At 35.0% G+C, this 22,048-nt stretch overlaps 1 protein-coding gene across 9 annotated transcripts in view; it reads left to right on the top strand.

Moving 5' to 3' along the window:
- Positions 1 to 22,048, top strand: part of FHIT (fragile histidine triad diadenosine triphosphatase) — a 495,922-nt gene that overhangs the window by 120,384 nt on the left and 353,490 nt on the right. The window lies entirely within an intron of this gene.

Genomic DNA, 22,048 nt, shown 5'->3' with positions numbered 1-22,048 from the left:
GGCATAGATGTTCTTCTGGAAGAAGGTGACCACCTAGAGGTAATTACAGGTGGTTAATAAACAAACTTGTCATGTGATTTGATCAACTAATTATGGTTTTGGACAGCATAGTGCAGTGATACCAAGCCAACAACAATCTATATTTGGTGCTTTTTTTGAGAATACCTGGCATATTGACTCAACTTAATCTCCGGTGTGTAACTTCTACTGCAGCATTCATTTCATAGGAGAATGCTGTTCAGGTTTAGACGCTTCATTGTCATAAATCCTGTCATTAAGAATGTCAAAGTGAAAGCCACTGGCCAAGAAGGCAATGAAGTTTTTCTTTGAAGGACGGTGTATATTACAACCCTCCTGACTGAGAAGGTTTGAAAAAAAAGAGAGTTTCATCAAAACATAAAAAGCAATATGGCGGTTAAAAATAAGACACAATGAGAAGGAAGAAAAAGAATAAGCAGAAACCTAGAATATCAGAAAATTTTCTGTGAGTAAGATGTCATTATAGTCTGTTGTGCTTTTTAGGTTTCAAAGTTAGGGGTTAAAAACACCACTGAGACGTAATAGGAAAAGAGTTCTGCACTTGTGGAGAAGTTATATTAGATGATTTAATAAGCACTTTTAAAATTCCTGAGAGTCTTTGACATCTGGGAAATTAAAGGCTGAAGGATTTCATTCCTGAAATCTTCAATTCTAAGAAATATTCAGCTTCTATACAGCATTTTTTTATTTGGCCTATGATTAAAAAAAAGAGAAAAAGAAAAAAAAAAGAATTAGAATTAATAATCCTGATTTATCTACTTTTCTACAAAATGAAAGACTGTTGACTGAGGTTTTTTTGTAATATGCACATATTATTAATGATACTTGATCTACATAAGGTAACATTAAAGAAAAAAGAAAACAGCCTTTTCTCACGTATACTGTAGCATTCAGTGAGACAGGTGCTTAATGTTACCTATTTTTTTTTTCTTTTTGAAGCAAATAATTTTTATTCAGACCACTTGATTTTCCTGCAATTTATGGATTACAATAATTGCTGCAATTTGAAGATCAAAAAGCCATTCCTATTCATTTGAACACTAATGTCTTTTGGGATTTTGGGACATTCTATTAATCCAAAATGTACAAAGGCTTAAAAAAGTCCCCATATTTTGTTAAATGTTTGAAGGAGTGCATGAAATATGACTGTTCTCTGTGTGAAATGAATATCATGGAGAGTTTAGTCAGTAGGGGAGAATCAACACACTGGAAATCCATCAATTGCCAATACTGGAATAAAAATACCTATGTGCTGAATTTCACTATAATGCCTCTAAAACGAAGAGGATATGTATACATTTACAAATATGTATATATATTTAAATTTAGAGATTAAAAAAAGCTATTATAAAAAAAAACTATGATAATAATATGAAAAGAAAGTTTCTAATTCTAATGAATGAACTCTTTAACATGCTGGTAATGCTGCTTCATTGAAACTGAAAAAAAAAGAAAAAGGGTATGAAAACAATATTCCTAAAGTGGTATCCATGAACTAGAAATAAATGCAGTCAGCAGTAGGGCTGTACTTTAATCTTCATGTTTTCAAGAATGTGCTTTTTAAAATGCCTCTTCATTGCAAGTGTCATACAGACATCCTGTTGCTATATCCTGCAAGGCAGAGAAGGCATGATGTTTTTTCTGCAGCACTGGAGAAGTGTTTGCTGCCTTTCCCTGGGTAAGTTGCTGTTCCTTGTAAGGCCACGTAGGGAGACTGGATGAGGGCATGCTGGTCACACTTAGACTGTCTGGTTTGGTGACAATAACAGTGAAAAATGCTTCCTACTCTAGCTGGTTCTGAAGTTTTATCAAGCTGTGACTTGTGGCTCAGGACAGCTTACTTATTGCTAGCTGCTCAGTGTATCCTCCTTCATACCCTTCCTGAAAGAAATTTTATTCTGTGATTGATCCCTTCTCCTCTTTGGTAGTAGCTTGCCATGAGATCTTTTCCTCAGTCGTACTATTAGGACAAAGCAAACAGACCCTTTAGGGTACATATCTTGATCAGCATTGTGTGACTTCCTGGCACCTTCCAAAGGATTTGTACAGCTACTGGGTGAAATGGAAATTTCTGCAGTATGACCAGTGAACAGACTCAGACTTGCTGAGGTGATATGGTCAGGGCTGGGCTCCATGCTTCAGGCTGTTGTGGACCATATACTTTGCCCTATGTTCAACACAGTCATGTGATAAGGTTTTAATGTGTATGATCTTATGTATCTACTTTTTTTTCCTTACATTTTTTTTAATATCCAACAAAAATCACTGAGGTTAAGCAATGGACAGTTGATAATGCTTCCCCTAGGAAGTGATTTCATTATGGATTAGGTCCATAGACTGTTTTCCTAGATGCTATGCCTGTTAGTGCTTGATCATGATTAAATATCTAGAAAATGAGCTCTACTCAGCACAACTAGATTATAGATTAAAACAATAAGCTATAATCAGACAAGAGTGAAAGCTTGTGCATCCAAGTCCTCCTGCAGGAATGCTTCTTTAGCTGATACTGCAGTAGTTCACAAACTGAGCAAGTTCAAACATGATAAATTAGCAACCTAAATTTATAACCCATTTGTTGATTGCAGTTAACTACAAATTTTCCGGAGTATTACCTCGTTCCCATATGCCTATTTGCCAGTATATTAAAATATCAATTGTGTGAAACTTTACTGTAATTTTCTGGTGTCCTTAAGCAGGAAGAATACAGAATTCAGATGCCATTCATCTTTCCTGTGAAAAGAGTCCTTAATTAGTGATGATAAAACATGAAAAGGTCTTCTAGGCTGAATAGCATTAGAAAATTTAACCAGGGCTAGACTGGGACAGAAAACATCACAAAAATTTGCCTCCCAGACTAATTATGGTACGGGAGCTCAATAATTTTATGAACTGGCACCAAAGTATTTTACTATGCATGGTTTTACTTTCTGCAGCTAATTGAAGCATCTTTTGATACCATAAAATCAAGGGAGAAGGTCCTGGAAAAACAAACAACCAAAAAAAAAAAAAAAAAAAAAAGAAGGAAAGGAGGCAGGGAAACATATTTGCTAGGCAATTGGAGAGGCTTCCTACAGCGAAGCAACATCTGGTAGGTGTCATGTTTTTGATGAATTTTCTAGGGAGCTGTGTCACTGCAAAGCAATGACAAATGGGCATTTCTAGGTGTAAGAACTTCCTTTCCAGCCTGGGATAAAACCTTGCACTCCAAACAGAGGAAAAAAGAACAACTGGCAGGGTTTAAAACTTGGTCAGTGTAGAAACTCAGAGGAAGGAATAGTTTAACTTTCCACAAAATGCATCTAGGTATTGTTGCTGGTATATAATACTTTTTTCTTTTTTTTTTTTTTTCTGGAGCACATGCAACGATTTCAAGAACATATTTTTATTCCTCTTCTGTATGTCATATTTATTTCATGCATCCATCATATTTATGTTTTGTAAACTAAAGTTACTCGTCCATGTTTCCTTAGTCACTCTGAGTTAAGAGGGGTACGTATGGCTGACTTTTATTCATACGTCACTGTCTCTACAAATGAATCAACTTGTTCTGTAGTTTGTGTTTTTTTTTTACTATAAAATCAGCCATGAGTGAGAACAGAGACTAGAAGAAAGGCAGAGAAAATCTGGTTTTGATAACTGGATTCCCTCCAAAGAACCATGCAGAACATGCAACTAGTAAACTGCTGTTACCCAAGCTAAGTGGCCAAGCTCCATAGTTTGCTGAATTGTATCAGTTCACTGAGGGATTTACTTCTCTTTTTTATTACCAGAGCATGACATAAAGGTAATATGACAATTAAAAAACTAAAGATATCAAAGAGTTTATGTCCTCATTTCTGTCTGTTGTGAACTCTATTGTTGAGGTAGAAAAATGAGGATTTTTTCTTTACTGTTATAGTGGAGAATTTTGGAAATGGTTGAAGTTTTCCACTTGAATGCAAAGATTTTTATTCTCTGTTATAGGACAGCAGTTCTTTAAAAAAACAACCCAGAAACTTTACCCAGTAGGTTTCTTGCTTTCTGTCCCCCTTAAGAATGCACAGCTATAAAGTACAAAAATTAAGTCCAGGAGATATATAGGCAGTAACAACAAAAATATGAAATAACACCTTTCCTAAGGCTCTTTAACAAATGTGTGATCAAGTAGAGGCTGTGCTGCAGGGTGTGAAGAAATGAAGGAGTGATGATATCTGGATGTAAGTTGCAACCTAGATTTCTCACTGCCTGGTAGTTTTCTTGCATGCTTATTGTCAGTGCATTCGTGCACAGATATTGAACTGAAAAACTGTATCATAATTTGTGTAGTTTTTGAAATAGAAAAACATTTATATGAAGTAAGAAAAACCAGTTTTATTGTGTTCTGCTTTTCAGTTAGAACACGTTTCTGTAGTCCCATATAAATATGTGAAGAATATCATGTACAAACGAAGAAGTACTTGTACTGGATTTTAATACAATGTAGTTTCTAGAAGTTGAAAGTAACTGTTCTAGATTATGAACTGAATTATGTTCCTCCAAAATCTTGGGTTCCCAACCATGCATGTGGAAGTAAGGGTGTGTGAGCTGTGACTGCATGGAAGACTCATGCCAAATTCAGTGTGAGAATTAGTCCCTGAAGCTCTGCATTGGAATTCAGTGTTCTTTAAGGGGGAGGCAAGATAATATGAAACAGGTTGTGGTCTCAGACTTATTCATGGTCTCATGTTGATTCCTGCTCTCAGGAAGCTGATGCATCCCCTGTCCGGTTTCTTTCCCAGATATTTCAAGTGTTCTACTTTTTTTTTTTTTTAATGAAAAACACACAAAAAAAAAGAATTATTGAATTCTTGTAAATATATTCATATTTTAATTTGCCTTAATCTTTCACATAACTTTCACGGATTACAGTTTTCACATATATCCACAAAGTGGGCTGTTATAGCTGTATGTAGGGAACAGTCTGGAAATCTAGCCATTGGAGGTTTTGAAAGATATTTTAGAATTTATTTTTTTTTTGATTTGCATGACTTGGCATCTTCATTTTTTGATTTGCGTGTGTGATCTTCATTCTTTATGGAGTTCTTTAACATTCCCCTCCCCCCAAGTTTTTTTAAGCAGCAAAATATATTTTTATCAGCAAAAATTGAATTTTTCAGAAGCTAACCAGCCAAAGAAGAGATGTTGTTTCCAGTTACATTTTGATACAATGGTCTTCTAAGACCAATCTTCTAAATAATTTTAAAACTATTGGAAAATGGTTATGTATTTATTTAGTCATCCACATACATGATTTTTTATCTTTTTTGAGTCTTTTTTCTTTCAATTTTTTAGTCTGTGGCACTAGCTTAATTCCATGTGCTATCAGTTAACAGAGGAGAAAATGACTATAATTTGCAAGGAGGAACAAATACCTTGCATTTACAAGTAGTCTTAAATCAAAAAATTTAAGGTGAATTAATGTACTTCAAAATTAAATGTAGAAACTTTTTATCTCCTAAGGGAGATGTAATTCTGTACAAAAAGTAGTCCCTCTGTGAGAAAAGTTGAAGACATCTGCTTCCCTCTCTAGAAGCACAAACAGTGAGTCAGATTACAGCATTATAATAGAGTGGACTATGAGAACTATTGTAATATTGCTAAAAATAAAGAACGCTAAATTGTAATTTGTTTTAATCTTCTCATAAGTGTTTCTTTAAAAGTTTTATTTCTTTGAGAGACACGTACTACTGGCAGAACAACAGTAGGAATAGAGTAAGTTGGTATGAAACTTGTATGTTACAAAGTACAAAAGAATTTACTTCAAAAAAAGTGTAATTGGGTGAGTTTTTCTTTTTGCATTTGAACAAATATGACCTTAATAATGAATAAATATTGGGAACTCATAAGATCTTTAAGTGTACCAAATTTCTTATTTAAAAAATAAATTTTTATTTTTTATTTTTTATTTTTATTTAAAACAACAATAACAAATGAAGCAAACCACAAATTATGAGTATCTCATTTGGGGGATGGTAATCCCGTATCTTACAATGCTTATTTTGATGCATTGCTTTGGATATGAGCTTAGAACTGATGGAAAGAAAATAAATATTTTAGTGATACAAATAATCTGTTATCAAAATATCCAGCACTTCATTTTTCATCCATGTCCTTTTTGATAAATATTATTGTCTTTAGTACTGGAATTAAAGCAAACAAACAGATTAGCGGTTTGAACATTAATGCTTAGTTGGCCTGTGAATTGTAATGCTTATAGAATGAATAGGTATTGGGAAAAGTGTTGGTTTGGTTAATTGTATGGAAGGTAGCACATTTTTGTAAAAACACCATTAGTTTACTAGTAATTAGTTTCCTTACAGGGGAAATATGAGGATCTCACTTTTTTTATAGATTGCTGTTTAGTTTCTGTTGTCATCTTGCTATTTGTTGGGGAAGTTCTTAAAGCATTATTACCATTCAAAGCACAACTGTTGCATTACTGCAGAGAAACAAATCATTGGAGAAAGTGATGGTCTCATTGCTAAGGCAAACGATAAGGTCTTCAGAAGGCTGGATTCACTTCCTGGCTCTACCACTAACTTTCATGTTGTTTTATCTTTGTCTCAGGAAACCAGGAATTGCAGTGCAGTTCTTACAAGGTTGTGCAGATATTTTCTGATGCCAGAATGTTTGTTATTTGATATCTCAAATAACATAGAAATGTTAATGCTTTATTAGATGTTCTGAGATGCTCTTTCCTACCTATGACACTGTTATAAGTATTCTTCATTACTGGGAAAAAAAAAAAAAAAAAAGACTATACATTTAAAAATAACATGGCACAGTTAAATAGGAAAAACGAACATTCCTTGAATCCAAATTTTTTTTAGCCAAAACAAAATCAGAGACGGAAGAAGAGCATGAACTACCTTATGAATCATCCCCAAAGTCTAACTTTGGTAGTGCCTATGTTTCGCAATTCGTTCAAAGTTTGCTTTGAGAGAAGAGGAATTATGTGTGTAGGTGTTAGATATGTTCTGTTGTTCACTGGAAAATTGGAGTGCTCAGCTTTCTGTTGGTATGGTTAGGTCATCTCTTATTCTTAGATCCATATGGTACTCTTTAAATATTAAAAATATTCCTGAAGAATAACTTTTAAAGTAAACTTTCACAGATGGGTTTTGGTAAGATGTCAACAAACATGACCTTTCAATCTCTAGTGCAAATGGCAATAAAAACCTAGCCTATCTAATCTGCCTGCAAATAGCTGTAGCTTCACTGATCTAGTCTAATCAAAGGAACAAGCCCACAGGGGTTTAAAGGATTTCTTGCTGTTGCTGCAGCCATTAATTTAATTGCTAGAGTACAGTGAACTCTCAGAGTACAGTAAATGTTTGGATCTGCAGGGAGATAAACAGCTGAACCCTTGGAAAAAAAAAATCTAAGGCAAACAGGGTTTTCTCCGCAATTAGTGTTGTCTTAAAATATGTTTTAAAAGCAGACCCCAGTGGAGCTGACATGAGTTATCATCTGCATTTCCATGTAATGTACCAGTAGTTATTCCAACATATCCTGCAGTAACTCCAGTGAATGGGTCGAAACTACCAAAGGGAATGCTGGGGGAAAACTTGTGTCACAAGTGCATGGGGTTGAAAATGGTCATTCCGTCGCCTGCCTTGCTGCTGCCATCCTTCTCATTTAAAATTATAATTTGAGTTTTGAGATATTTTTCCGCCCAATAATGTATCTTCACTGTGCTGCTGCACTTTTAATTACATTTAAATCTAATTACTGGACAGGGCAATGCTTAAATAATTAGTGATATGTAAAGAACTGATAACTGATGATATGGAGGAAAAAGGACTTACGTTAAACAGAAAGTACTCTTAACTGTGCAAGTCTGAATTGATTCCAGCTTGAGAAATGTTTCTGAATTTTAATGTTCGGGTGCTTCTCAAAGTATACAGAATTGCCTTCCTTTCATTTTTAAGATAGTTTACTTTTGGTACTAATATTAGTACACATGACTTTAGCAATGGAGGTATAAGGTTTTAATCAAGACCAGAAAATTAATGCTGTTTTTACAAAAAAAAAAAAGTTCTGTAAAACTGTAAAAGTTCTTGAGCAATTTATTGGTCAGCAAAGTTGGGCACTTTCCCTTTTGGCAATACATTCCCACTTATGGAATGATGAAAGGATTTCATTTAATGAGAATTGGTTTGAGGCAAAGCCAAATTTAGAATAATAATAATAAAAAAATGTCTTATTGAGTAAGAGTTTAAATTGTCCTCTACCTGCTCTCTATCTCTGTTCCAATGCATGTCTTCTCATTTTGTTTGTCCTCCTGCTGTCACCTGTAGGATTTGGGATAGCTACTGTCAAGCCAGTAGAGTTCATGTGAACAGAGGGGAGGTTGTGTGTGGCTGCAAATGCCAACCTAGTGGGTGAGACAGTTCACTGCCAAAGGAGTAGATTTTAAAACTCTGTAGGTGGAGAAACATGGGATCCCCACTATATTTGTAAATTGTTAACATATTTATGGGAGATTTTCAGACAGATGAGCAAGGATTTATTTTTAGTGTATGAAACATTGTTGTGAATTCTAATGAATTAACAAGTTACGAATACTGGAGATTTAACTTAATTGTAGCGTGCAGTGCTGGAAAATATTTGGGAGGAACAACACTTGTCATGATACCTTTTTAATGCGGAATTTGAGGGTACAAACATATTAAGGCATTCTGTCTGCTTTCTTTTTAATAGAAAACTGAAGAGAGTTTTTGGTTTCCAGTTCTCATCAACAGACCCCACTGGCTTTTCATCATAAAGGACAGCCAGTTTAGTGCTCCCTCCCAGCTACACAATGTCATACAGTTGGTTCCTTGCTGTCTCATGTACTTAGGCAATTTTATGAAATGTGTCCCTCACTGGGCTTAGTTAATCCAGTGGAAGCACTAATGAGATTTTTTTATTATTATTATTATTTCATTTGTTTTTTGTCTTTCTTTTAATCTTTCTCTCAAGGTCATTTATAGATCAAGTGTGACTACTGAAATGCAGGCAAATTCTAGGAAAAAACTGTTAATGCCCTACTCTAAAAATGAGGTCCAGATTATAAACCTTTAGAATTGTACACTTAAAACAACCCCTAGCTTGTCAACAGAACCACCACATGATGCTGTGTGGAGCCCTCTAGTGAATGATGCACATTTTTCTTTAGTGTAAATGATTTTACAGTTTAGTCATTCAACAAGCAGTACTGCATCAGTGTGTCTCAAAATGGAGCTGGGAAGCGTTCTTTGCACTATTGTGCAGTCCACAAGGAAGCATGTTTTGTGTGTCAGAAACATTTTTTTTATTATTTTTATTTTTTCTGTAAAGCAATACAGGTGCTAAGAGTAGGCTTTAAGAATTGTTTAGGAACTAAATATGCAGCTATCCAACAAGAACTTCAAAATTACTTTGGTCTCCATTAATTTTTAATGAATATCATTCATAATTTGGTTTGACCACAGGCAATATCTTCTAAGAAGAAAAAGAAGTGTTAAGTATCATTTAATGCCTATTATTGACATTTAAATTTACTGATGTGTACTTGTTTTTTTGGGAATTGTACTTAGAAAGGGAATTAATTTCTTTATGCTGACATTGTAATCTAGGACTATAGTGTACTTAAAATCAGCCAGGTATAAAAGTAAGAAAATTCCAACAGTGCCCTCAGATTAAAAAAATAAATAAAAATAGCTTGCTTAGGCACACAGTAATTAAACTGCTCATGACTGCATGTAATTACATCATTATGTACACAGTCCTGTTTCTGTAATTTGGATCATTGGAGGGCAAAGTGTCAAAATCTCTGTAATGATGTTTAATTCCATTTTAACATTTCCTAGAGGAATTGCTTTGAGTTCATTTTCAGACCACAAAACTTAGAAAATCTCTTGAAGTTCGGGAGAACTATGTAAGTTACAACCATTCTAAATGAGTTTGATAATGCAATCATTAATTTGCCTTTCCTTCTTATCTCTCTCTTTGATTCTAAAAAAACATGCAGGAGTTACAGTTAACCTAGTTCTTTTAGATTTTCTTAGTACACTTAGGAAACTAAATATGGGATGAAGTTTTTTCCCATGAATACATGCTTTGACTCTTATAATTTGTAGTCAGTATGCAGAAATTTTATGTGTTGGTGTGAGCTTTTTCTTTGAAATACATTCTGGGAAGTGCCATTTGACTATTTAAGTCTGTAAAACAGTCTAATGTGGCTTTTATTGTCCATGCTGTGCTTTTGTTTGTTCAGATTTAAAACAATAACAACAACAAAAACAAACAAAAATAAACAAAAAAAAGCACACCTGCGGGTATTTTAAGAAAAATGATGATATACCTTAGGATCTGTGAATATACATATGGGTTCTTCCTCATATGTTTTTTTCATTTTTTAGGAATGTTTTTAAAAGTAATTATATTCCTGGGATGATAATTCTGAAGGTTTGTGATTAACTACTGCTGTGCTATCATTGAATCTTAAGATATTTAAAGATACTGTTTCTTATAGTTGTATGTCATATGACATGAGTAACCATACATGTTTGCTTTTTTTTTTTTTTTTTTTTCTAATAGCAGATTTCATCTTTGTTACTCACAAGACTCTGGCCATTGCATTCAGTAGGCCTTGAACTGGGATGTAAAACAGGCTTAAAAGCTTCATACCAGACACAAAGTAGAGTATGAGGTCATCTACCAACAGTCTTTGACCTTGAAAAGGTTTTTGCCTCTTCCTGCCTCATTTTCTCTGTTTTATCAATAGTGAAACTAGAATCATAGTTGGTAGAAGTTCCAAGAACTCCAATTTCACTTAGGTTCTGAAATGATGCAGTAGAAAAAGTGCCAATTTTTCCATGGATGATAGAGTAAGCCTAAAGCAGCAGGATTGCTAATTAGGCTGAATCTAAACCTCTGTGTCTTGGTTTCTCCGTATACCAGGGCAGAATAATTGTTTTGCTTCCCTCCCATATTTTTTAAGAATGTACTCATTAAATTGTAACCTTTTTCGACAGATTCCCCCTTATTATGCATGAAACACAAAGGCATCCTCAAGGAGCTATTTTTAGTATAAATAAATAATCTGGTTTTAAAAGATGGACAAAACTTGTTAATTTCTTTAGCAGATTCATGCTTACTCTGGAAGCCAGAGAGATGGTTTAAAATTTGTATACAAAGGTTTTATGTTTTGAAGTGCATAAAATATTGGTTGCAGTTATTTCACCAAAAAGAAAAGTTAAAGCTAACTGGTACTTTGGCTTATTAGTTGTTTCGTTTAAGAATACTGGTAGCTAGCCATAACTGTCTATAATTGACCTCTTGGGATTTCTTTTTTGTTGTTTCTGTAGTGGACAATGGGAACATGCTGACAAAGTATCAACAAGTGGAGACAGTCAACAGACTAATAGCATTTTAAAAAAAGCTTGATCCTTTTCACATTCTTAATAATAGAATGTGTTCGTTGTATGTTAGCTCCTAGGGATCCAGCCTCGAAATCAGGAGTGTTATTACAGTAGTTACAATTTAAGCACATAATAAAAGAAGTTACTGGCCCAAGAAAATGAGAGTGCAAATTATTTGCAAATTATATGTAGTTCCTTTAATAGTGGTGCAGATGGACAGTAAATTCCTATTGTCCCTTGACCTTTCTTTATATGGAGCTTAGCCCATATCAAGAAAGGGGTGGAAAGAACATGACTTTATACTACCAGACTTGAAAAGCAGAGACAGACCAGTGCTTATGGAAGGACAATTTATAATCTAAGTGCCAGGAAGATAACTACATTTACTAGCAGATGGCATCAAAATAGACAAGAAATACTACAGGAAAAGCAAGGCTTTCCAGATTCCTGGTAAACATAGTGTAAAATGTCCTGGTAAGTTTTTAGATGAGAGAGGACTGCAGGTTTCAAATGCCAAGAAGTCACTGAAATGACTATTGGCTAAAAGGAAGGAAAATGAGGTAGCATGGGCTTTTAAAACTTGGAAAGGTTTTGACTACCAGGCTTGGAATAATCAAAGACTATTTCACAGTGAAAATACTAGTTGTGCAAGAAGGTATGGAAGCTTATAAAGACTTTATAAGGAATATTTAACAGAAAATGTGGAGTAGATGAGCCAAGTATCCCAGGATGAGAATAATTAGAGGAAAGCCAGCAGTTGAAAGACAAACAATTAGAAATGGGCATACATCCAGCTGCTATAAAGTCAGGTTATTCTAGGGCAAGCAATATACCACTGTATACTGAAATTACAGTCAGCTTATCTTAAGCAGCAGCTTGTATCCAGGCAGTGTGTGGTGTTCTGTTCCGAACAAACAGAAACCGTATCTCACTGGCAGAAGAATCAAAGATAAATTCATACGCAAAGGTGCCACTCATTAGGAATTACGTATTTCAACAGACAAATTCTTCAGGATGCTGATACTGTATGTATGGAGAGAGAGCATTTTGTGGTTAGACAAACACCGTAATCGTATGCAGTTACTTCAAGAATGCACTTTGTAAAATGTGGAAATCCTCTGTAAGAGGAGAGACTGTTTACAGCAATATTACCTGGTAGCCACGGAGTATAGGAAGGGGGGGAGGACGATGACAACTTTATGCTTTTCAAACTGTACTTAATGAAATACATACTGTCAGTTCTCTCATACAGAAGCTCATTATTTGCTTGAAGAACAAGTTAACAATACAAACGCAATTCCAATCCCCCTGTGCCACTTCCAGAAACAGATTCTGGTGTGATGCGTCCAAATATATATTAGGGCTTTGACCTCAAAGCCAAGATTTACATTGCTATTCATAATGTCAAGAATTTTCTTACATGGCTTTGGGGAAGATGTGAAGAATTGTAAGCATGTAGTTTCAGTTGTGTGGTACAGTTCACACAAGCTAACATACCGATCTGGTAGTTTTAGTGTTTTGTAGTCTTTTTCCAATTTATTTTTTCAACTCTCAAAATGTAAACATTCATTTAAAATTGAGAAGGGTGACTGAAATGATCAAGACGGTAACAGAGCTGCCTAGCACTGAGAGTCCAAAAAGGATGGGACATTGGGTCCTGGAGAGGAGGCAGCTGAGGGGAACGTGATGATTTACAAAGTTCATAAGAAGCACAGCAGTTGCAGTGCTTCTTATGCACACACACACACACACAGAAAAAAAAAGTACAGATTCTGTTCAGTTCACTTCTTGCAGAATACCTACATGCACAGCCTTTCCTCTAGAACTGAACCTGAATGCTATTATATGGTGTTCCTGGAAGTTATCCCTACACAGCATTTCAGATCATAAATAAACCTACAGTATCTTCCCCCCCCCCCCCCCTCTATTTTTTCCTCCCTCCTCATTACCCTTTTACTTCTGTTCTTCCAGGTAATGCCAATGGCAAAATCTTTTACAAAAGGTCCAATATCATATAGTTCCAGTGCTAGTTTCCCCATCCTCCCAGCAGTTGCTCTCTGCAAAACTTACCAAGAGCAGCAAGCTTGCTGTCAGGTACCAACATTCCCTTGCTGTGTTAGTTTTCTAGCCACAGACAGCAAATGCTCGAAAAACATGTGCCATATCACTCAAATGCCTTCTCTCAGGGTCAGTTGCAATCCACTTGTGTGTGTCTGAGTTTTTCAACTTTTTTTCCTTTCTCACCATTGTTATTTCTACTTCACATGAAATACTTAAAGGAAATACTTTAAAATGTAACACGCATATGCACTGTTCCCAGCAATCACTCTAGTATTTAAAAGTGTTTTATTTAAATATGACAATCCTATCATTATTTTCCAAAACCACACCTGCTTAAAATTCCTCTTACTCCCAAGTCAACTTTGAAAGCTTTAATTATAATTTCAGCAGCAAAAATCTTATTCCGATACAGTCAATGCAAGCATGTCTATCGTCCTGTAAGTAACTTCAGTAACAGTGGCTTTTTTTTGTTGTTTAGAATAAGCAAGGCTATTATTATTGCCAGAAAAATAACACAGCTCTCATTTGCTGGATACAGCTTGTCATACTGTGTGAAATCCAAACACAACTGGAAGTCTGCAAGGGAGAGGAATTTTCTCCTTCAATATCATCTTTATAAATACAGAAAACAGATGTACGAGATGTTACAAAGCCAGCCAGGAGCTAGGAAATACCATAATTAACATGAATGTACATTTTTTTTTTCCTGCATGATTAGAAAACATGCCATTTCTAATTACATGATCACACTTTTTTTCTTTAAGATCTCTGCATCATTCAGAATGCACGAAGAGTGGTGCTAGCTTCAGGAGCAGCTGTTGAGAGCTTTTCTTCTTTGTGTGTTTTAGTGTATGGCCCAGTTTTTATATGTTGTTCCTTATGCTGGACTAGCTCGAGATTTTCTTCCTTTATGATCTTCCCTGTGACACTTATAACACCTGTATGTATGAACTTCACAAAGGTAGTGAACTTCTGTTTGTACTATCTCTACTGGGAGCTGATGTAACGGCATTTATCCTCATTTATGCAGGTGGAACAGAGGAACTGTGAGAGTAAGCATCTGCTAATTTGGGGAGTCCAATGTGAGCTGACTGGGATGTGATTTTTCTGAGCTCTGCTTAACATAGCCTTGTAACATGTAAAGTTTACCTCTTCTTTTATTTGCAGTTATGAGAAAGGAATAGTTTTGCAAATCAAGACCTCAGATTGGACATCCACCAAACTGAGGGATATTGAACGAGCAAAAAAATGAAGAAACTTACTTTGCATCACACCCTGTGGGTCCAATTTCCATTGCCCCTTTCTAGATAATCCACAATCCTCCTGTTCCACTCACTTTAGATAATCTCCATCCTTTTCTTTTGTGGCCAGATGGCTCCCTGACCAAATTTGTTTTCCTCACTCAATGGCTATGAAAATCTTCATGCTTAACCACTTTATAGTCCCTCTTTTCCTTTTTCTCCACCACTGTATTCATCTTTGAGCTCTTAACAAGACAAAGAAGCTGAATGTTTTATTTTTTGCACTGCGGTCCTTACCATTAGGTACACTTCTAATTCCTCTCCCCTGTTTTAGGCTGGTTGTTAGCAGCAGCAGTAGTACTTCAGAGTTCCCATCCTGGGAGGATGTATGGTCAGTGTAGTGTATGAATGTTGGTGTCTCATGAGAGATGTGTGGGGTAAAAAAAACACTTATGGGTGGTTTATAAGAACAGAGCACCGGGCCCTTTCCTGTTAGCACTAGGAGCTGTGGAAGCCTCAAATCTCAATGTATGGGGGGCTGTATGGTGATATTAGTTATTTGATTGAGAATGTTGAAAATTCACTTCAGCTGGCTTTATTGTACATCCTAATGTAGAGGGACAAAGATACCTAATAGGCTGCTCCTTCCCACTACTTACACAGAAAGTGCAGGACGCTGATCAAGGAAAAGGTCACGAAACTTATGGTAGGTAAAATAAACTTATCCACCACAAAGCTTATTCACCAAAATAGCTGAAAAGGTTGGTTAAATGCTAGCTGCTTGGAAACAATGGGGGTAGGAACTAAATAAAAATTTAGCTGGACAATGGTCCCCATGCAAAAGTGCAGCATGTTTCTAACAGCCCTTCACTGAAGAGCAAATGCTTAGATGCTTTTAAACTCCTTTTTTCACTGTGGGGCTGGAGGGGATGGCCAACTCCTTTGGGGATGAGACTGGAAACATCTGGAGCCACTAATTCTGGGACTTAACAAATCACAAATGCCTGTGCTTCTGGTGAGGTATTAGAATTCTACAGTTACATATTTTATTGTAGTGTAAAAATCTAGAAACTGGTAGTTCAAGGAATGTGACTAAATCTTGAACATTTTTATTTTATTTTTTTTATGTGTAGGTTTGCTATTACAAACATTAATTATTAAAAGGTGATAGCTTTTTTTTGTAAGCAGTTCTGCTGAGTGCATTGTGTAATACAGTAATTGTACATGCTCCTTTAGAATTGCTATGTGAATCATATTTACTAGTGGAATAACATGAATTCAGTTAGTGAATGTATAAAAATAGTCCATTTTGTAAAATAGAGTATATGCAACAATGAAACAACTTTAATCTATTTGTTGCAGAAAGCATGTTCTAGTTTGTCTGTACATATTGGACAGTAAATCAATGTTCAGCAAAGATCTGCTTAGGACTTTTTTCTCCAGTAAGTTCCTGCCGTCACTGTGATATTTAACACTCAATGTGGGGAAAGCAGACAGCCAGAGTAATCAGATTTGGGCATCTGCTAACTTCCCCTGTAGCCCTCTGTGAGCTTTCGTGCAAGCTTATGTGTTCATAGACATCTGTGTGTATGTATGTGGGAGAAAAAAAAAGGGGCGGGTAGAGGAAGAGAGCACATGTGCAGCAAATTTTCAAAACACCATACAGCAAATGAGCAGTATTATTTTGAGGGAGGGAAAAAAAAATCTGGAAAAATACCAGAACAATATTTGGTTTGGTTGTACACTTGTGTGACCTTGGATTATTTCACTTAATTTTTCGTGCTTAGCTTTTTCCTGTTTGTAATATAGGAATAAGTTTTGTATATTTGCCTCATCTTTCCTTGCTTAAAAAAACAGTGGTGTAAGTGCAATCAAGAATCTTGAGTGCAAAATACCTAGTAAAAATAAGTTAAGTTACAAGGCGATACTGTGTAAGCAAGATGTAAAGTTTATAGCTTCATTGACAATGCAAAGACATTTTTACCCAAAAACCAGTGTTCTGCATTTCAATCTGTCCTGTTTCTCATGTTCCTACCTATTTTTAAAACAACTGACCAAAGGACTCATCTAGAGACTATTTCATTAGGCAGTAGCTGGGACATTGTTGTAGTCTGTGTTGTATTTGTACAAGTATGTGTGTTATATCTGGTACAACTAATGGAACATTAATCAAATATTTTTGCAATTGACTGTTCTCCATTGTGGGAATATTGAAGGAGTAGCAGCGTTGGGGGGAGCAAATTTAGATGATAAATTAGTTGAATGCTCATATTGTGTCCTCTAGACCATTGTTCTAAGTGATTCTGTGTGCCTTTTTTATCTTTAAATGAAGTAGGATTGTTTGTACTGTTCCTGCAGATGAGATTGTCTTTGAGAAGAGCTTCTGCATTTATTTCCTACAAATTACTATTCACAAATTTTATCTACTGCTATAGTTTTTGCATATAAACAACTTTTTTTTTCCCCTCTAAAAATACAATAACATATGATGCTACTTGTCAAGCTGTATTGTTATGTTTTTTGTGAGGTTCAAACAGGACAAGCAAAATAAAATTACTCTGTCTTGAGGAACATTAAGAGACAGTCTTAACTGTATTTGCAAAATTGTTGCAGGAGTATTTTAAAGTTCTGCTGTTTCTGAGTGCCCAAAACTCTGAACTGCTATGCATTAAAATATTAATTTTAAAAATGGTCAGTTATTAAATTTACCTTCATTTTAACAAATGAATAGATGCAAGTCAGACATTAGTCTCCTAGTTCTAGAACTTGATTTAGCAAAACAAAAAAAACAAACAAGCAAAACAAAACAACAACAACAAAAAAACAAACCAAACCAGAAAAAACAAAGCCGTTAAATGGTGTCTATATGCTGTAACATTTTTCTTCCCTGTGTTTTCTGAGTTTGGTCTTCTCAGTCCATATAAATATGTATATTTTTCTCATTACTTGTTTTGTGTGTATGAAGATACATATTTATAAGATCTTGTTGATTCTCAAGTTCTTCAATTTTTGCAGAAAAACATTACTACTAAATAAATCAATAGAAAACAATGTTTTACTTTCTTCATTTGCTTTAATAAGATAGTATACAGTCTTTTTGAAAATCCCTATAGGATAAATTTGGAGTGTTGTGTAGCTGCAAGTGTTTCAGATCATTTCAGAGAACACTTCTAAAGACTCCTGGAAGAACCCAAGTCCCTTCCTTGGTCTGAGTACAATAATGATTAAGCTAAAATTTTCTTCTGCTTAGGTAAACACTAACTATTTGAGCATCTTTGGTTCCTTTTGGAAGTGTTTTCTTTGGCATGAAATACTGAAGTCGTAATTTAAGAAGAAAGAATAAATCCTTAATCTGCGGAGGATTCCTAGAGTACCAGGTTCTGCTTCAGTGAACACAGTAGAACAGCATTAACTGTGAGGCTGAAAATACTCTACCAGCAGAGTAGTCCATAATACATCTCCAGGGAGGTGAAGTGTGATATGTGGATTGTAACACACAAAAATAGGAGGAAAATAAGCATAGATCTCTAGGCTCATGGAAGGGCATTTCAAGTTATGAACTGTACCATTAAAAGGGAACTGGCTCTACCTTCAAGTTTTATGAAGCATGCTCTTTTTTTCCCTTTGCTTTTCTTACAGATACCCACAATAAATATTTTATGCCAGGTTGAATTAACCACCTTGTGCTGAACTGAGAAAATCTTGTGCTGTTTCATTGCAGTCTGATGGGGAAAAACAAGATAAATAATGGAATAGCTTAATCAAAACCAGTTTGGGATTCTTTATTTTGTTTGTTTGTTTTGTTTTTTCCTTCCTAGATTCAGTGTTCAACCAGATAATCTATTCACGCTATTCCTCTTATTATCAAATCAGGAAGTGGTTCATGACCCACCTTGCTTATGAGGAATCCATTCACAGCGGTATGCTGCACAGCAACCTCCTGTGGATTGATTGTGCCATAAGTAACAGTATGGGAGAAAAAACAGACCACACATAACTCTTGTCTTTAATTTAGTGTAGTGTTTGTATATTTTGTGAGGGGAACAGGGAATCTTCCCCTTCCCCTCTTTTTAAAGCAAGCAAAATAGTTAGTACCCTGTGCATGCTTATTCAAACCTGTAAGTTGCAATACTAAAATCAAAGATGGTATCAGAACCAGTTCACAACTACTTTTTTTGAGACTGCATGCCAGATGATATTGAAGACATCAAACATACTAACAAAAAAAAAAAGGTGGTGGGTGGGAGGTGGGACTTGTACGTTGACCATAATAAAATCTGTTGCTATCGGAAAAATGAAAAGAAAACATAATTACTTCAATGTATGAGGATGTAGTTACCCAATGTACTTCAAAACTGTTCTCTACATCTTCATTTATCATCATTATAAAGCATTTCCAAAAGAGTGAATTTACCTTTATCAAGTTACAAAAGGTATTTGCCTTCATGCATCCTTACCCATGTAAATTAAAATGTTTGTTTACTTTGATATTTTGAGTTGTACATGTGCATTATTCTTCATAGAAGTTTAAGTGACAAAATATGGGTGCAGTTTTTTAAACTAAAAATAAAATGCATCAAGCATAAATGAAAGTTTTGTATAAAAAGACTGGGGTAAAGGGGAAAAAAATCACATATTGGACATGGCACATTAAATACTGAATAGCAGTGCTCTGTGCCTCTGTGCACAACAGTGCAGCAGTAGAAAAGGATGCATATGTAGCTTTTAAATAATTTGCACAATTTCAGAAAGTATTTTTAGTAAAATCAGTATCCAGAGTCCCAGCAGGTATAAATAATTGTGCTTTCATTAACCTTGAAGTATTTATGTCATCTGACACTTTAGTTGTGAAAGAAAAGAGCTGGTCTCAAGCAGAAAGTTTTTCAAAGCAAGACTGGATGTACTGGAGATGATCTCTGGAGCTATGCAGAATGTTAAGTATGAGTGCAGTTTTCCTGAAATTGTTTAACCTACCAGTCTTACCCTAACATCCATCAAAATGTAAGGAAAGGGTTTTCAATTCTTTTGGACACATTTTTATATTCTGTATGTTAAGCTTGGTGTTAAGTAGCAGAAGGTGTTTGTGGTTTATGTGTCAATCTCTTGTGGGCCTGGCAAGAAGCCACATACAAGCTGATGCATCCTGAACTTCAATGGAAGAGATAGAATCAAAATTAAACAAAAATGCCTCTGTCTGCACAAGCAGTTTCTCCATACAGAAAACAAGTGATAAGTGGTGATATTTCTAATCGTTACACTTTTGCGGAAATGCCATTGATTAAGAGTACGCTCAGAGGTTAGGATAGCTATAAATTACTTGTTTTCATGTCCTATGGATGCTTGTGGGCAAAAAGAACATTTTGTATATTTCAGCTTGATTTCTCTCTTGTTGCTTGTGTAGTATAAATTGCAACTGAAAAATGAAAATGCTGTTAAGATGAGCAGGTACATCTTCAAAAAGTGCTAAAAGTTTTAAGTGAGCAGGCTGGATTATATGCATTAGTTGATTATTTTGGTCCTATTTTGGAGATAACTGCAATGGGGTAACCAGATTTTGTGTTCCTTACCTTATTTCATGCCTTAGTTACTTGTTTTCTCTTTTCTTTTATCTTCATATGCAGTTCTGCCACCTTTGTTCTGTGATTTTTCTAACTGTATAATCCATTCGGTTTCCATTTCTTTCCCTGCAGTGTTGCTTGCAGCCCATTTTATTCTTATTTTTCTTCCAGTTTTTCTTTGTTCTATTTCCTGTAAGGTTGAATCAGTCTCTCCAATATGTTACCCTAGAACTTCAGGGTTCCCATCCCATTGCAAAGCTGAGATGTTAGATGAACTGTGCTCTGAACAACTGTTGGTGTTCCTTTTCCTGCCAAAGTGATAGATCTGATACTCCATAAATGATTATTTTCAAAGTTGTGAAAGGAAACGAGAGCTCTTTTTCTGGAGGGGAAAATAAATAAATAAATAAATAAATTTAATCATTCTATGATTAAATTATTTTTCAGACCATCCTTGTCAGTTAAAATGTATATATATATATAACTTTTTTTTCTATTGTCGTCCTGCTTTATGAATATATGCATTTACTAATGAACTGTTTTTTTTTCATTCTGCTAGTTCTGTCCTCCAACTAAATCATCATGGTCTTTATTATTTTTTTTGAAAGCAACATCTTTAATCCAGTTTCCTATATTCCCTTCGTTGTGTCACATCTACAAGTGCAGAAACTTCTTGTGTTCCCTAATCAAAAGCAAATTTAAAACATTTTTCATTTGGTGGGAAATAAATTTCTCTCTCTCTCTCTCTCTTTTAAAAAAAAAAAATCAAAATATCTCCATCTCATGTAAATTGGTAAGGTAAACTCGAGGGTTACAAGACAACTTTTATGCTGTGACCAAATCTCACTCGTTTTTGCTATGGATTCAGGTAGGAGATTGACCATAAAATTGCTCTCTGCCTTATTTATTTATTTATTTATTTATTTATTTTCATGGAGATGTTCTAATGAGCAGAAAGAGCTCTCTTGATTTTCACTAATATAGACTATTTCACACCTCTGTATTTATAGAGATATGTGTGCTGTGCAACAATAAATGTTTCCATAAACATGAGGGTAATAGAAGTGTTTGCCACGATTCAGAAGCAAGGATAATAACTGAATGTCTGGCAACTTTTTTTTTTTTTTTTAATATTTATTTGTTTACTTTTAAAGAAATAAATGAAGGAAAGAAGATAATGAATGTGATAATGTCTTCATCAAAGTAGCTAACACATGCATTTTGAAAGTGAACCTGGTCGTAGGAGGTAAAATAAAAGGTGACATTTAGAATGGTGACATGATAATTACACTCTTGCCTCTAGAGGTTGAAGTTGCATTCTTTTATGTATCTATGATCCGATATTTCTGAAATAAACACATGTCTTGGAGTATCATACTCTGTCAGGAAAATCTTGCTGTAGGTGTGAAATGCATGTGTGTTATCTGTATTTACAGAGGGGCTATAAAACGATCCTTTTCTAACTGCAGGCTGGAAGCAGTAGAAAAATTGCTTATTTTCTGAAGGGGCAGCAAATATTCTATAATTGAGATAGATAATATTTGACAAAATCTGGCTTGAAACATTAAATCACCATTCTACATCTTGATGTGGTACAAGAAAGGGAAAATTAGAAATGTACTGAAGTAAAGATGCTGCTTATAAAGTAAGAGGATAATTACAGACAATGAGGGACAGAATTGATTTCACAGAGCTTCAGTAAATTTATTTGTATATAAGGTGCTATGGAAAAAAAATAAACTGA

This window comes from Cygnus olor, chromosome 10, assembly GCF_009769625.2.
Source record: "Cygnus olor isolate bCygOlo1 chromosome 10, bCygOlo1.pri.v2, whole genome shotgun sequence".
NCBI classification, from domain to species: Eukaryota; Metazoa; Chordata; class Aves; order Anseriformes; family Anatidae; genus Cygnus; species Cygnus olor.
This window is presented reverse-complemented; position numbering and strand designations above follow the sequence as displayed.